Below are 16,768 nucleotides of genomic sequence, written 5' to 3'. Positions count from 1 at the left end.
GGATTGGCAGATGCAGTTTAATGCTGATAAATGTAAAGTTCTGAGGTTAGGTAATGATGATAGAGTTACAAGATACGAGCTAGATGGTGTTGTGATTGCGAAGTCGGATTGCGAAAGGGATCTGGGAGTTATGATTAGTAAGAATTTAAAACAAAAGGATCAATGCATAAATGTTCGTAATAAGGCAAATCGGACACTTGGATTTATTAATCGCAGCGTTAGTAACAAGACACCTGGTGTGGTTCTCAAGCTATATCTTGCTCTAGTTAGGCCCCATTTAGATTATGCAGTTCAGTTTTGGTCGCCATATTATAGAATGGATATAAATTCACTTGAACGTGTCCAGCGTAGGATGACTAAGTTAATTCCCCAAATTAGAAATCTTTCATATGAAGAAAGATTAACAAAGCTTAAGTTGCATTCACTGGAAAGGCGAAGAGTTAGGGGTGACATGATAGAGGTTTACAAGTGGATGAATGGACATAACCGGGGGGATATTAATAGGGTATTAAAAGTATCAACACAGGACAGAACACGAAACAATGGATATAAATTGGATAAGTTTAGATTTAGGAAAGACTTGGGTAAATACTGGTTCAGTAACAGGGTTGTTGATTTGTGGAACCAATTGCCGCGTAACATTGTGGAGGTGGGGTCCCTCGATTGTTTCAAGCACGGGTTGGACAAGTATATGAGTGGGATTGGGTGGTTATAGAATAGGAGCTGCCTCGTATGGGCCAATAGGCCTTCTGCAGTTACCTTTGTTCTTATGTTCTTATGTTCTTACTCCCTTTCCGTTGAAAAGGGAGTGGGTAATGGCTTCTCCAATGGTTTCCGACGAAACCATTGGAGAAGCCGTTGTTGACTAGGACCTGCCTTACCCTACAACAACGTCCTACTCAACAACGGCTTCTCCAATGGTTTCGTCGAAGACATCATAAGAAGGAAAGTGAAACGCCATGCAACCTCTGAAGAGACAACTAACACAACACCTATACCCCCTATTAGACTATTTTACAGGAACTTCTTTTCCACAGCTCATAAAACAGAGGAAAGGGTCCTGAAAGATATTGTTAATAGAAACGTTATCCCTACAGACAAAAATCAGAGGATACAACTGACGATTTACTATAAAACCAGAAAAACGGCCAGCCTACTCATGAGAAACTCTCCAGACACAAAGCAGAACGCTTTAAAAGAGACCAACGTCGTCTATGCCTTCAAATGCCCACTTGGGGACTGTAAGCTCCAAAAAACCCAGTATATAGGCAAGACAACAACATCTCTTTCTAGGCGTTTAACGATGCATAAACAACAGGGCTCCATTAAGGAACATATAATCTCTTCCCACAACCAAACCATCGCCAGAGAAATCCTAGTAAACAACACAGAAATCATCGATAGATACAGCGATAGCAGGCGGCTTGACGTTTGCGAGGCACTACACATCAAGAAGTCAACACCAGCAATCAACAGCCAATTAATGCACAACTATATTCTACCCACCTCAAGACTCCGCTCCAATATAGAAGCATCAAGAAATATGGACCAATAGGCTTTCTACAATCAGTTCCATTTCAATACCCATTGTTTCGTGTTCTGTCTTGTGTTGATGAAATTAATACCCTATTAATGCCACCTCTTGTTCTGTCTTGTGTTGATGAAATTAATATCCTATTAATGCCACCTCTTGTTCTGTCTTGTGTTGATGAAATTAATACCCTATTAATGCCACCTCACCCCATCCACCTCACTCAAATGTAGATATAAAATCATAGATGCGTAAGTTCTATTCACACGGGAGGCATCTCCCGTCACGCAGGGTGCAGTCGCACCTCCACAGATCTCCAGTATCATCTATTGATACTGGTAATGGCTCAAAAGGGCCACCACTTACGGGCTATTCATGCCCGTGCCACCTTTTGGGTGGTTTAATCTTTATCAATCAATCAATCAGTTCTATTCAGTTGTGTATTTGTAAACTAAAAGTCTTTGAAAATTTAATAAGTTTTATGAAACGCGCTCGTGTCGCGTCAGACTAGAAATAAAAATTAATTTTGGAGAATTGATTTTTGAATTACCTCCAACAGTGAAAATAAATGTACGAAAGATTGAGAAAATTCGTGTTAGAATTATTAATCTTACTTTTTCGGTCATATTTAATAATATATGTCTACAGGAAAGACTGCTACCAAAATATACTAATATATATATATATATATATATATATATATATATATATATATATATATATATATATATATATATATATATATATATATATATATATATATATATATATATCGTTAGTCAGGTGCTGTCACAGTGAGAGGTTGTGTTAGCTGGAGCTCTGGAGTAACATTATTATTGCAATAATGGAGGGATTAGTTAATGATTTGGTGAGTTTGGAGCGGAGTCTTGAGGTGGGTAGAATATAGTTGTGCATTAATTGGCTGTTGATTGCTGGTGTTGACTTCTTAATGTGTAGTGCCTCGCAAACGTCAAGCTGCCTGCTATCGCTGTATCTATCAATGATTTATGTGTTGTTTACTAGGATTTCTCTGGCGATGGTTTGGTTGTGGGAAGAGATTATATGTTCCTTTATGGAGCCCTGTTGTTTATGCATCGTTAAACGCCTAGAAAGAGATGTTGTTGTCTTGCCTATATACTGGGTTTTTTGGAGCTTACAGTCAGTCCCCAAGTGGGCATTTGAAGGCATAGACGACGTTGGTCTCTTTTAAGGCGTTCTGCTTTGTGTCTGGAGAGTTTCTCATGAGTAGGCTGGCCGTTTTTCTGGTTTTATAGTAAATCGTCAGTTGTATCCTCTGATTTTTGTCTGTAGGGATAACGTTTCTATTAACAATATCTTTCAGGACCCTTTCCTCTGTTTTATGAGCTGTGGAAAAGAAGTTCCTGTAAAATAGTCTAATAGGGGGTATAGGTGTTGTGTTAGTTGTCTCTTCAGAGGTTGCATGGCGTTTCACTTTCCTTCTTATGATGTCTTCGACGAAACCATTGGAGAAGCCGTTGTTGACTAGGACGTTGTTGTAGGGTAAGGCAGGTCCTAGTCAACAACGGCTTCTCCAATGGTTTCGTCGGAAACCATTGGAAAAGCCATTACCCACTCCCTTTTCAACGGAAAGGGAGTGGGTAATGAAAGAATATCTAGGGCAATTGGTGTCAATTGCCGGCTGGAAAGATATTGCAAATCAAATGCAATATCTTTCATAGACAACTGGGAACACTTCTATGGAAGAAATGAAATGTATGCTCGTGATGGGGTGCATCTATCGAGAGCTGGGGTTGTTGCTGTTGCGAACTCATTGGAAGAAGTGGTTAGAGGTGTTTGTTTGGGTTTAAACTGTTAGTAGATAGAGGTATTGGAATTGATTTGGAGGAAGGAGGTAATAAAAGTATGTGTTTGTGGGAGAAAGGAATTGGCAAAATGATCAGGGAAAGAGAAGGGCCTCAAAATAACAATTCACTTAGAGTATATTACACTAACAGTAGAAGTCTAAGAAATAAAATTAACGAATTAAATGCTCTTGTCTGCACAGAAAAAATAGATATTATTGCACTTACCGAAACGTGGATGAATGTAGAAAATAGAGAACTATTAGATGAATATCAAATAAATGGATTTAAACTATTTCACACAGATAGATATATTAGACGAGGAGGTGGAGTAGCCATATATGTTAGGGACAATTTGAAATGTAGTCTCAAAGAGGGAATCAAAACTGAGCCACACACAGAAACAATTTGGATAGAATTAAACGAAAAAGCTAATAATATTATAATAGGAGTTATATATAGGCCACCAAATTTAGACAGAATGGAAGCAAAGCACCTATGGGATGAAATATCTAGGGCATCTAGATTTAACAGTATTTATGTCATGGGTGACTTTAATTTTAGCGGAATAAACTGGTTGAACAAAACAGGGAATAGTGAAGCAGAAGATTTTCTAGAATTAATTGACGATTGCTTTCTTACGCAACACATTAAGGAACCAACACGGGAAAATAATATTTTAGATTTAGTGTTAACTAACAGGGAAACACAAATTAATGACATCGTAATAGGGAGTGAGCTAGGGAACAGTGATCGCAAAGAAATCAGATTTAGCATAGAATGGAATAGACCAGTAGGAGAAAATTCTGTTAAAGTGCCAGATTTTCGAAAAGCTGATTTTAATAGCCTAAGAATTTTTTGGGGTCAAATTGATTGGAAAGTCTTGGGTATGGGGTGTGGGCCGGTCTTGGAGCGAGACATGAACCCAGCGATAGGTGACTTAAATGGGGATTTCGATGTGGATTCAATATATAACTTAGTTAAGAATATTCTAAACAAAGCAGAGGAACGTAGTATACCATACATATTGAATAGATCGAATACTAATGACCCAAAGTGGATAACAAAGAATTTGAAGAACCTTATAGGTAAAAAGAGAGCTTGGTACAAAAGGATTAAAAATGGGGAGGTCACTTTAGAACAGGAATTCGTACAACTGGTTAGAAATGTTAAAAAAGAGATAAGGAAAGCAAAAAGAAACTATGAAGTTCGCATAGCAGGGCAAGCAAAGACAAATCCTAAAAAAAATTTCAGTTATATCGTACTAAGACTAGGGAAAGGATAGGTCCATTAAAAACTGAGACAGGTCAAATAACAGATAGTGATGAAGAGATGAGTAGTATTTTTAATAAATATTTTGTATCTGTATTTACTAAAGAGGAACTTAACAATATGCCTTCAGCCGAACAAGTCTATGTGGGTGGGGACGAGTTTAGCAGTTACCAGGGAGGATGTTCTTAAACAAATAGTAAAACTCAAACCAAACAAATCCCCAGGGCCGGATGAAGTGTTTGCCAGGGTGCTTAAAGAATGCAAAGAGGAGCTTTGTGACCCACTGTCAACCATATTTAATAAATCAATAGAGTCAGGCAGAGTGCCAGAGTTATGGAAAGTTGCTAATGTGATACCAGTTTTTAAGAAAGGAGATAGATCACTTGCGTCTAACTATCGACCAATTAGCCTAACGTCTATTGTGGGAAAGTTACCCGAATCTATAATAGCAAATAAAATTCGTCTTCATCTTGAAAAACATAAATTAATAATTGAGTCACAACATGGTTTATAAATGGCCGTTCATGTTTAACAAATTTGTTATCTTTTTATTCTGGCATAGTTGAGGCAGTTGATAGTGGTAAGGATTGTGATGTTGTGTACCTTTACTTTATCAAAGCTTTTGATACATTGCCACATGAAAGACTGATTGAAAAGATAGAGTCTCATGGTATTGGGGGTGCTATATTAAGCTGGATTAGGGCATGGCTATACCAAAGGAAACAAAGAGTTAGTATAAATGGAATCAAGTCAGAGTGGGAAAATGTTGTAAGTGGAGTGCCTCAAGGCTCTGTCCTGGGACCTTTGTTGTATATAATATATATAAATGATTTAGATTCAGGTTTGAGTTGCAACATTTGCAAATTTGCCGATGATACGAAAATCGGTAGGGAAATTAATTCGGAGGAGGACTCACTATCACTTCAAGTTGATCTAGATAGGGTTTTGAAATGGTCAAATGATTGGCAGATGCAGTTTAATGCTGATAAATGTAAAGTTCTGAGGTTAGGTAATGATGATAGAATTACAAGATACGAGCTAGATGGTGTTGAGATTGCGAAAGGGATCTGGGAGTTATGAGTAGTAAGAATTTAAAACAAAAGGATCAATGCATAAATGTTCGTAATAAGGCAAATCGGACACTTGGATATATTAATCGCAGCGTTAGTAACAAGATACCTGGTGTGGTTCTCAAGCTATATCTTGCTCTAGTTAGGCCCCATTTAGATTATGCAGTTCAGTTTTGGTCGCCATATTATAGAATGGATATAAATTCACTTGAACGTGTCCAGCGTAGGATGACTACGTTAATTCAGTCAGTCAAGTGAAGTCACAGTGAGAGGTTGTGTTAACCGGAGCTCCTGAGTGTTGTTATATTATCATAGCAATATGGAAGTTGTAGTTAAGGACCTGGTGACTCTAGTGGGAGCCCTGAGGACAGAGTTGGACTCTCTGCGGGAGGAGGTGCGTCAGCTGAAAGAACAACGAGAAGTAACGAAGGAGGAAACCAGTAGTAAAGGGACCTCGTCTTGGAGAGTTGTGAAAGATAGGGGCCTTAAGAAGACTTTGATAAAGCCGCCTTCAAACGCCATAGCAACTTCTAATTCATTTGACGTTTTGGAGGACGAGTGCTGTGGTGAGACTGCGGATCGCGCAAAAGGGAAAGCAACGAAGAGAAAGGAAGCGCAGGCCCCTCAGAAAGTAAAGGAAGTACCTAAGCAAACATTAGTTGTGGGAGATTCCCAGATAAGGTATTTGGATAGAGCGTTTTGTGCTAGAGATAGGGGGAACAGGTTAAGGGTTTGCTATCCCGGAGCTGGCATTGGTGATATTATAAACAACATGAATGATATTATGGCTGGTAATGGGAACAATCCCATTATTTGCATTAGCGTGGGAGGAAATGATGTTGGTCGAGTTAGGAGTGAGGAACTGATTCAGAGGTATAAAACAGCCATAGAATTAGTTAGGAGCAAGGGAGGAATCCCGATCATATGTGGCATTCTTCCAAGAAAGGGAGTGGGAAATGAATGGATATCGAGGGCACTTGGTGTCAATTGCCGGCTGGAAAGATATTGCAAATCAAATGCAATATCTTTCATAGACAACTGGGAACACTTCTATGGAAGAAATGAAATGTATGCTCGTGATGGGGTGCATCTATCGAGAGCTGGGGTTGTTGCTGTTGCGAACTCGTTGGAAGAAGTGGTTAGAGGTGTTTGTTTGGGTTTAAACTGTTAGTAGATAGAGGTATGGGAATTGATTTGGAGGAAGGAGGTAATAAAAGTATGTGTTTGTGGGAGAAAGGAATTGGCAAAACGATCAGGGAAAGAGAAGGTCCGCAAAATAACAATTCACTTAGGGTATATTACACTAACAGTAGAAGTCTAAGAAATAAAATTAACGAATTAAATGCTCTTGTCTGCACAGAAAAAATAGATATTATTGCACTTACCGAAACGTGGATGAATGTAGATAATAGAGAACTATTAGCTGAATATCAAATATATGGATTTAAACTATTTCACACAGATAGATATATTAGACGAGGAGGTGGAGTAGCCATATATGTTAGGGACAATTTGAAATGTAGTCTCAAAGAGGGAATCAAAACAGAGCCACACACAGAAACTATTTGGATAGAATTAAACGAAAAAGCTAATAATATTATAATAGGAGTAATATATAGGCCACCAAATTTAGACAGAATGGAAGCAAAGCACCTATGGGATGAAATATCTAGAGCATCTAGATCTAACAGTATTTATGTCATGGGTGACTTTAATTTTAGCAGAATAAACTGGTTGAACAAAACAGGGAATAGTGAAGCAGAAGATTTTCTAGTATTAATTGACGATTGCTTTCTTACGCAACACATTAAGGAACCAACACGGGAAAATAATATTTTAGATTTAGTGTTAACTAACAGGGAAACGCAAATTAATGACATCGAAATAGGGAGTGAGCTAGGGAGCAGTGATCGCAAAGAAATCAGATTTAGCATAGAATGGAATAGACCAGTAGGAGAAAATTCTGTTAAAGTGCCAGATTTTCGAAAAGCTGATTTTAATAGCCTAAGAATTTTTTGGGGTCAAATTGATTGGAAAGTCTTGGGTATGGGGTGTGGGCCGGTCTTGGAGCGAGACATGAACCCAGCGATAGGTGACTTAAATGGGGATTTCGATGTGGATTCAATATATAACTTAGTTAAGAATATTCTAAACAAAGCAGAGGAACGTAGTATACCATACATATTGAATAGATCGAATACTAATGACCCAAAGTGGATAACAAAGAATTTGAAGAACCTTATAGGTAAAAAGAGAGCTTGGTACAAAAGGATTAAAAATGGGGAGGTCACTTTAGAACAGGAATTCGTACAACTGGTTAGAAATGTTAAAAAAGAGATAAGGAAAGCAAAAAGAAACTATGAAGTTCGCATAGCAGGGCAAGCAAAGACAAATCCTAAAAAAATTTTCAGTTATATCGTACTAAGACTAGGGAAAGGATAGGTCCATTAAAAACTGAGACAGGTCAAATAACAGATAGTGATGAAGAGATGAGTAGTATTTTTAATAAATATTTTGTATCTGTATTTACTAAAGAGGAACTTAACAATATGCCTTCAGCCGAACAAGTCTATGTGGGTGGGGACGAGGACAGGTTGACGAGTTTAGCAGTTACCAGGGAGGATGTTCTTAAACAAATAGTAAAACTCAAACCAAACAAATCCCCAGGGCCGGATGAAGTGTTTGCCAGGGTGCTTAAAGAATGCAAAGAGGAGCTTTGTGACCCACTGTCAACCATATTTAATAAATCAATAGAGTCAGGCAGAGTGCCAGAGTTATGGAAAGTTGCTAATGTGATACCAGTTTTTAAGAAAGGAGATAGATCACTTGCGTCTAACTATCGACCAATTAGCCTAACGTCTATTGTGGGAAAGTTACCCGAATCTATAATAGCAAATAAAATTCGTCTTCATCTTGAAAAACATAAATTAATAATTGAGTCACAACATGGTTTATAAATGGCCGTTCATGTTTAACAAATTTGTTATCTTTTTATTCTGGCATAGTTGAGGCAGTTGATAGTGGTAAGGATTGTGATGTTGTGTACCTTTACTTTATCAAAGCTTTTGATACATTGCCACATGAAAGACTGATTGAAAAGATAGAGTCTCATGGTATTGGGGGTGCTATATTAAGCTGGATTAGGGCATGGCTATACCAAAGGAAACAAAGAGTTAGTATAAATGGAATCAAGTCAGAGTGGGAAAATGTTGTAAGTGGAGTGCCTCAAGGCTCTGTCCTGGGACCTTTGTTGTATATAATATATATAAATGATTTAGATTCAGGTTTGAGTTGCAACATTTGCAAATTTGCCGATGATACGAAAATCGGTAGGGAAATTAATTCGGAGGAGGACTCACTATCACTTCAAGTTGATCTAGATAGGGTTTTGAAATGGTCAAATGATTGGCAGATGCAGTTTAATGCTGATAAATGTAAAGTTCTGAGGTTAGGTAATGATGATAGAATTACAAGATACGAGCTAGATGGTGTTGAGATTGCGAAAGGGATCTGGGAGTTATGAGTAGTAAGAATTTAAAACAAAAATATCAATGCATAAATGTTCGTAATAAGGCAAATCGGACACTTGGATATATTAATCGCAGCGTTAGTAACAAGATACCTGGTGTGGTTCTCAAGCTATATCTTGCTCTAGTTAGGCCCCATTTAGATTATGCAGTTCAGTTTTGGTCGCCATATTATAGAATGGATATAAATTCACTTGAACGTGTCCAGCGTAGGATGACTACGTTAATTCAGTCAGTCAAGTGAAGTCACAGTGAGAGGTTGTGTTAACCGGAGCTCCTGAGTGTTGTTATATTATCATAGCAATATGGAAGTTGTAGTTAAGGACCTGGTGACTCTAGTGGGAGCCCTGAGGACAGAGTTGGACTCTCTGCGGGAGGAGGTGCGTCAGCTGAAAGAACAACGAGAAGTAACGAAGGAGGAAACCAGTAGTAAAGGGACCTCGTCTTGGAGAGTTGTGAAAGATAGGGGCCTTAAGAAGACTTTGATAAAGCCGCCTTCAAACGCCATAGCAACTTCTAATTCATTTGACGTTTTGGAGGACGAGTGCTGTGGTGAGACTGCGGATCGCGCAAAAGGGAAAGCAACGAAGAGAAAGGAAGCGCAGGCCCCTCAGAAAGTAAAGGAAGTACCTAAGCAAACATTAGTTGTGGGAGATTCCCAGATAAGGTATTTGGATAGAGCGTTTTGTGCTAGAGATAGGGGGAACAGGTTAAGGGTTTGCTATCCCGGAGCTGGCATTGGTGATATTATAAACAACATGAATGATATTATGGCTGGTAATGGGAACAATCCCATTATTTGCATTAGCGTGGGAGGAAATGATGTTGGTCGAGTTAGGAGTGAGGAACTGATTCAGAGGTATAAAACAGCCATAGAATTAGTTAGGAGCAAGGGAGGAATCCCGATCATATGTGGCATTCTTCCAAGAAAGGGAGTGGGAAATGAATGGATATCGAGGGCACTTGGTGTCAATTGCCGGCTGGAAAGATATTGCAAATCAAATGCAATATCTTTCATAGACAACTGGGAACACTTCTATGGAAGAAATGAAATGTATGCTCGTGATGGGGTGCATCTATCGAGAGCTGGGGTTGTTGCTGTTGCGAACTCGTTGGAAGAAGTGGTTAGAGGTGTTTGTTTGGGTTTAAACTGTTAGTAGATAGAGGTATGGGAATTGATTTGGAGGAAGGAGGTAATAAAAGTATGTGTTTGTGGGAGAAAGGAATTGACAAAACGATCAGGGAAAGAGAAGGTCCGCAAAATAACAATTCACTTAGGGTATATTACACTAACAGTAGAAGTCTAAGAAATAAAATTAACGAATTAAATGCTCTTGTCTGCACAGAAAAAATAGATATTATTGCACTTACCGAAACGTGGATGAATGTAGATAATAGAGAACTATTAGCTGAATATCAAATATATGGATTTAAACTATTTCACACAGATAGATATATTAGACGAGGAGGTGGAGTAGCCATATATGTTAGGGACAATTTGAAATGTAGTCTCAAAGAGGGAATCAAAACAGAGCCACACACAGAAACTATTTGGATAGAATTAAACGAAAAAGCTAATAATATTATAATAGGAGTAATATATAGGCCACCAAATTTAGACAGAATGGAAGCAAAGCACCTATGGGATGAAATATCTAGAGCATCTAGATCTAACAGTATTTATGTCATGGGTGACTTTAATTTTAGCAGAATAAACTGGTTGAACAAAACAGGGAATAGTGAAGCAGAAGATTTTCTAGTATTAATTGACGATTGCTTTCTTACGCAACACATTAAGGAACCAACACGGGAAAATAATATTTTAGATTTAGTGTTAACTAACAGGGAAACGCAAATTAATGACATCGAAATAGGGAGTGAGCTAGGGAGCAGTGATCACAAAGAAATCAGATTTAGCATAGAATGGAATAGACCAGTAGGAGAAAATTCTGTTAAAGTGCCAGATTTTCAAAAAATCTGGCACTTTAAGTTTAAACTCTGGCTGAGTTTAATAGCCTAAGAAATTTGTTGGGTCAAATTGATTGGAAAGTCTTGGGTATGGGGTGTGGGCCGGTCTTGGAGCATAAGAACATAAGAACAAAGGTAACTGCAGAAGGCCTATTGGCCCATACGAGGCAGCTCCTATTCTATAACCACCCAATCCCACTCATATACTTGTCCAACCCGTGCTTGAAACAATCGAGGGACCCCACCTCCACAATGTTACGTGGCAATTGGTTCCACAAATCAACAACCCTGTTACTGAACCAGTATTTACCCAAGTCTTTCCTAAATCTAAACTTATCCAATTTATATCCATTGTTTCGTGTTCTGTCCTGTGTTGATACTTTTAATACCCTATTAATATCCCCCCGGTTATGTCCATTCATCCACTTGTAAACCTCTATCATGTCACCCCTAACTCTTCGCCTTTCCAGTGAATGCAACTTAAGCTTTGTTAATCTTTCTTCATATGAAAGATTTCTAATTTGGGGAATTAACTTAGTCATCCTACGCTGGACACGTTCAAGTGAATTTATATCCATTCTATAATATGGCGACCAAAACTGAACTGCATAATCTAAATGGGGCCTAACTAGAGCAAGATATAGCTTGAGAACCACACCAGGTGTCTTGTTACTAACGCTGCGATTAATAAATCCAAGTGTCCGATTTGCCTTATTACGAACATTTATGCATTGATCCTTTTGTTTTAAATTCTTACTAATCATAACTCCCAGATCCCTTTCGCAATCCGACTTCGCAATCACAACACCATCTAGCTCGTATCTTGTAACTCTATCATCATTACCTCACCTCAGAACTTTACATTTATCAGCATTAAACTGCATCTGCCAATCCTTTGACCATTTCAAAACCCTATCTAGATCAACTTGAAGTGATAGTGAGTCCTCCTCCGAATTAATTTCCCTACCGATTTTCGTATCATCGGCAAATTTGCAAATGTTGCTACTCAAACCTGAATCTAAATCATTTATATATATTATAAACAACAGAGGTCCCAGGACAGAGCCTTGAGGCACTCCACTTACAACATTTTCCCACTGACTTGATTCCATTTATACTAACTCTCTGTTTCCTTTGGTATAGCCATGCCCTAATCCAGCTTAATATAGCACCCCCAATACCATGAGACTCTATTTTTTTAATCAGACTTTCATGTGGCACTGTATCAAAAGCTTTGCTAAAGTCAAGGTATACAACATCGCAATCCTTACCACTATCAACTGCCTCAACAATGCTAGAATAAAAAGATAACAAATTTGTTAAACATGAACGGCCATTTATAAAACCATGTTGCGACTCAATTATTAATTTATGTTATTCAAGATGAAGACGAATTTTATTTGCTATTATAGATTCGAGTAACTTTCCCACAATAGACGTTAGGCTAATTGGTCGATAGTTAGACGCAAGTGATCTATCTCCTTTCCTAAAAACTGGTATCACATTAGCAACTTTCCAAAACTCTGGCACTCTGCCTGACTCTATTGATTTATTAAATATGGTTGACAGTGGGTCACAAAGCTCCTCTTTGCATTCTTTAAGCACCCTAGCAAACACTTCATCCGGCCCTGGGGATTTGTTTGGTTTGAGTTTTACTATTTGTTTAAGAACATCCTCCCTGGTAACTGCTAAACTCGTCAACCTGTCCTCGTCCCCACCCACATAGACTTGTTCGGCTGAAGGCATATTGTTAAGTTCCTCTTTAGTAAATACAGATACAAAATATTTATTAAAAATACTACTCATCTCTTCATCACTATCTGTTATTTGACCTGTCTCAGTTTTTAATGGACCTATCCTTTCCCTAGTCTTAGTACGATGTAACTGAAAAAACCCTTTAGGATTTGTCTTTGCTTGCCCTGCTATGCGAACTTCATAGTTTCTTTTTGCTTTCCTTATCTCTTTTTTAACATTTCTAACCAGTTGTACGAATTCCTGTTCTAAAGTGACCTCCCCATTTTTAATCCTTTTGTACCAAGCTCTCTTTTTACCTATAAGGTTCTTCAAATTCTTTGTTATCCACTTTGGGTCATTAGTATACGATCTATTCAATTTGTATGGTATACTACGTTCCTGTGCTTTGTTTAGAATATTCTTAAATAAGTTATATATTGAATCCACATCGAAATCCCCATTTAAGTCACCTATCGCTGGGTTCATGTCTCGCTCCAAGACCGGCCCACACCCCATACCCAAGCCTTTCCAATCAATTTGACCCAAAAAATTTCTTAGGCTATTAAAATCAGCTTTTCGAAAATCTGGCACTTTAACAGAATTTTCTCCTACTGGTCTATTCCATTCTATGCTAAATCTGATTTCTTTGTGATCACTGCTCCCTAGCTCACTCCCTATTTCGATGTCATTAATTTGCGTTTCCCTGTTAGTTAACACTAAATCTAAAATATTATTTTCCCGTGTTGGTTCCTTAATGTGTTGCGTAAGAAAGCAATCGTCAATTAATTCTAGAAAATCTTCTGCTTCACTATTCCCTGTTTTGTTCAACCAGTTTATTCCGCTAAAATTAAAGTCACCCATGACATAAATACTGTTAGATCTAGATGCTCTAGATATTTCATCCCATAGATGCTTTGCTTCCATTCTGTCTAAATTTGGTGGCCTATATATTACTCCTATTATAATATTATTAGCTTTTTCGTTTAATTCAATCCAAATAGTTTCTGTGTGTGGCTCTGTTTTGATTCCCTCTTTGAGACTACATTTCAAATTGTCCCTAACATATATGGCTACTCCACCTCCTCGTCTAGTATATCTATCTGTGTGAAATAGTTTAAATCCATATATTTGATATTTAGCTAATAGTTCTCTATTTTCTACATTCATCCACGTTTCGGTAAGTGCAATAATATCTATTTTTTCTGTGCAGACAAGAGCATTTAATTCGTTAATTTTATTTCTTAGACTTCTACTGTTAGTGTAATATACCCTAAGTGAATTGTTATTTTGCGGACCTTCTCTTTCCCTGATCGTTTTGCCAATTCCTTTCTCCCACAAACACATACTTTTATTACCTCCTTCCTCCAAATCAATTCCCATACCTCTATCTACTAACAGTTTAAACCCAAACAAACACCTCTAACCACTTCTTCTAGCGAGTTCGCAACAGCAACAACCCCAGCTCTCGATAGATGCACCCCATCACGAGCATACATTTCATTTCTTCCATAGAAGTGTTCCCAGTTGTCTATGAAAGATATTGCATTTGATTTGCAATATCTTTCCAGCCGGCAATTGACACCAAGTGCCCTCGATATCCATTCATTTCCCACTGAGCGAGACATGAACCCAGCGATAGGTGACTTAAATGGGGATTTCGATGTGGATTCAATATATAACTTATTTAAGAATATTCTAAACAAAGCACAGGAACGTAGTATACCATACAAATTGAATAGATCGAATACTAATGACCCAAAGTGAATAACAAAGAATTTGAAGAACCTTATAGGTAAAAAGAGAGCTTGGTACAAAAGGATTAAAAATGGGGAGGTCACTTTAGAACAGGAATTCGTACAACTGGTTAGAAATGTTAAAAAAGAGATAAGGAAAGCAAAAAGAAACTATGAAGTTCGCATAGCAGGGCAAGCAAAGACAAATCCTAAAGGGTTTTTTCAGTTATATCGTACTAAGACTAGGGAAAGGATAGGTCCATTAAAAACTGAGACAGGTCAAATAACAGATAGTGATGAAGAGATGAGTAGTATTTTTAATAAATATTTTGTATCTGTATTTACTAAAGAGGAACTTAACAATATGCCTTCAGCTGAACAAGTCTATGTGGGTGGGGACGAGGACAGGTTGACGAGTTTAGCAGTTACCAGGGAGGATGTTCTTAAACAAATAGTAAAACTCAAACCAAACAAATCCCCAGGGCCGGATGAAGTGTTTGCCAGGGTGCTTAAAGAATGCAAAGAGGAGCTTTGTGACCCACTGTCAACCATATTTAATAAATCAATAGAGTCAGGCAGAGTGCCAGAGTTTTGGAAATTTGCTAATGTGATACCAGTTTTTAAGAAAGGAGATAGATCACTTGCGTCTAACTATCGACCAATTAGCCTAACGTCTATTGTGGGAAAGTTACTCGAATCTATAATAGCAAATAAAATTCGTCTTCATCTTGAAAAACATAAATTAATAATTGAGTCGCAATATGGTTTTATAAATGGCCGTTCATGTTTACAAATTTGTTATCTTTTTATTCTAGCATTGTTGAGGCAGTTGATAGTGGTAAGGATTGCGATGTTGTATACCTTGACTTTAGCAAAGCTTTTGATACAGTGCCACATGAAACACTGATTAAAAAGATAGAGTCTCATGGTATTGGGGGTGCTATATTAAGCTGGATTAGGGCATGGCTATACCAAAGGAAACAGAGAGTTAGTATAAATGGAATCAAGTCAGAGTGGGAAAATGTTGTAAGTGGAGTGCCTCAAGGCTCTGTCCTGGGACCTCTGTTGTTTATAATATATATAAATGATTTAGATTCAGGTTTGAGTAGCAACATTTGCAAATTTGCCGATGATACGAAAATCGGTAGGGAAATTAATTCGGAGGAGGACTCACAATCACTTCAAGTTGATCTAGATAGGGTTTTGAAATGGTCAAAGGATTGGCAGATGCAGTTTAATGCTGATAAATGTAAAGTTCTGAGGTTAGGTAATGATGATAGAGTTACAAGATACGAGCTAGATGGTGTTGTGATTGCGAAAGGGATCTGGGAGTTATGATTAGTAAGAATTTAAAACAAAAGGATCAATGCATAAATGTTCGTAATAAGGCAAATCGGACACTTGGATTTATTAATCGCAGCGTTAGTAACAAGACACCTGGTGAGGTTCTCAAGCTATATCTTGCTCTAGTTAGGCCCCATTTAGATTATGCAGTTCAGTTTTGGTCGCCATATTATAGAATGGATATAAATTCACTTGAACGTGTCCAGCGTAGGATGACTAAGTTAATTCCCCAAATTAGAAATCTTTCATATGAAGAAAGATTAACAAAGCTTAAGTTGCATTCACTGGAAAGGCGAAGAGTTAGGGGCGACATGATAGAGGTTTACAAGTGGGTGAATGGACATAACAAGGGGGATATTAATAGGGTATTAAAAGTATCAACACAGGACAGAACACGAAACAATGGGTATAAATTGGATAAGTTTAGATTTAGGAAAGACTTGGGTAAATACTGGTTCAGTAACATGGTTGTTGATTTGTGGAACCAATTGCCGCGTAACGTGGTGGAGGTGGGGTCCCTCGGTTGTTTCAAGCGCGGCTTGGACAAGTATATGAGTGGGATTGGGTGGTTATAGAATAGGAGCTGCCTCGTATGGGCCAATAGGCCTTCTGCAGTTACCTTTGTTCTTATGTTCTTATTCCCCAAATTAGAAATCTTTCATATGAAGAAAGATTAACAAAGCTTAAGTTGCATTCACTGCAAAGGCGAAGAGTTAGGGGTGACATGATAGAGGTTTACAAGTGGGTGAATAGACATAACAAAGGG

Source organism: Procambarus clarkii, chromosome 3 (genome assembly GCF_040958095.1).
Source record: "Procambarus clarkii isolate CNS0578487 chromosome 3, FALCON_Pclarkii_2.0, whole genome shotgun sequence".
Taxonomy (NCBI): Eukaryota; Metazoa; Arthropoda; class Malacostraca; order Decapoda; family Cambaridae; genus Procambarus; species Procambarus clarkii.
This window is presented reverse-complemented; position numbering follows the sequence as displayed.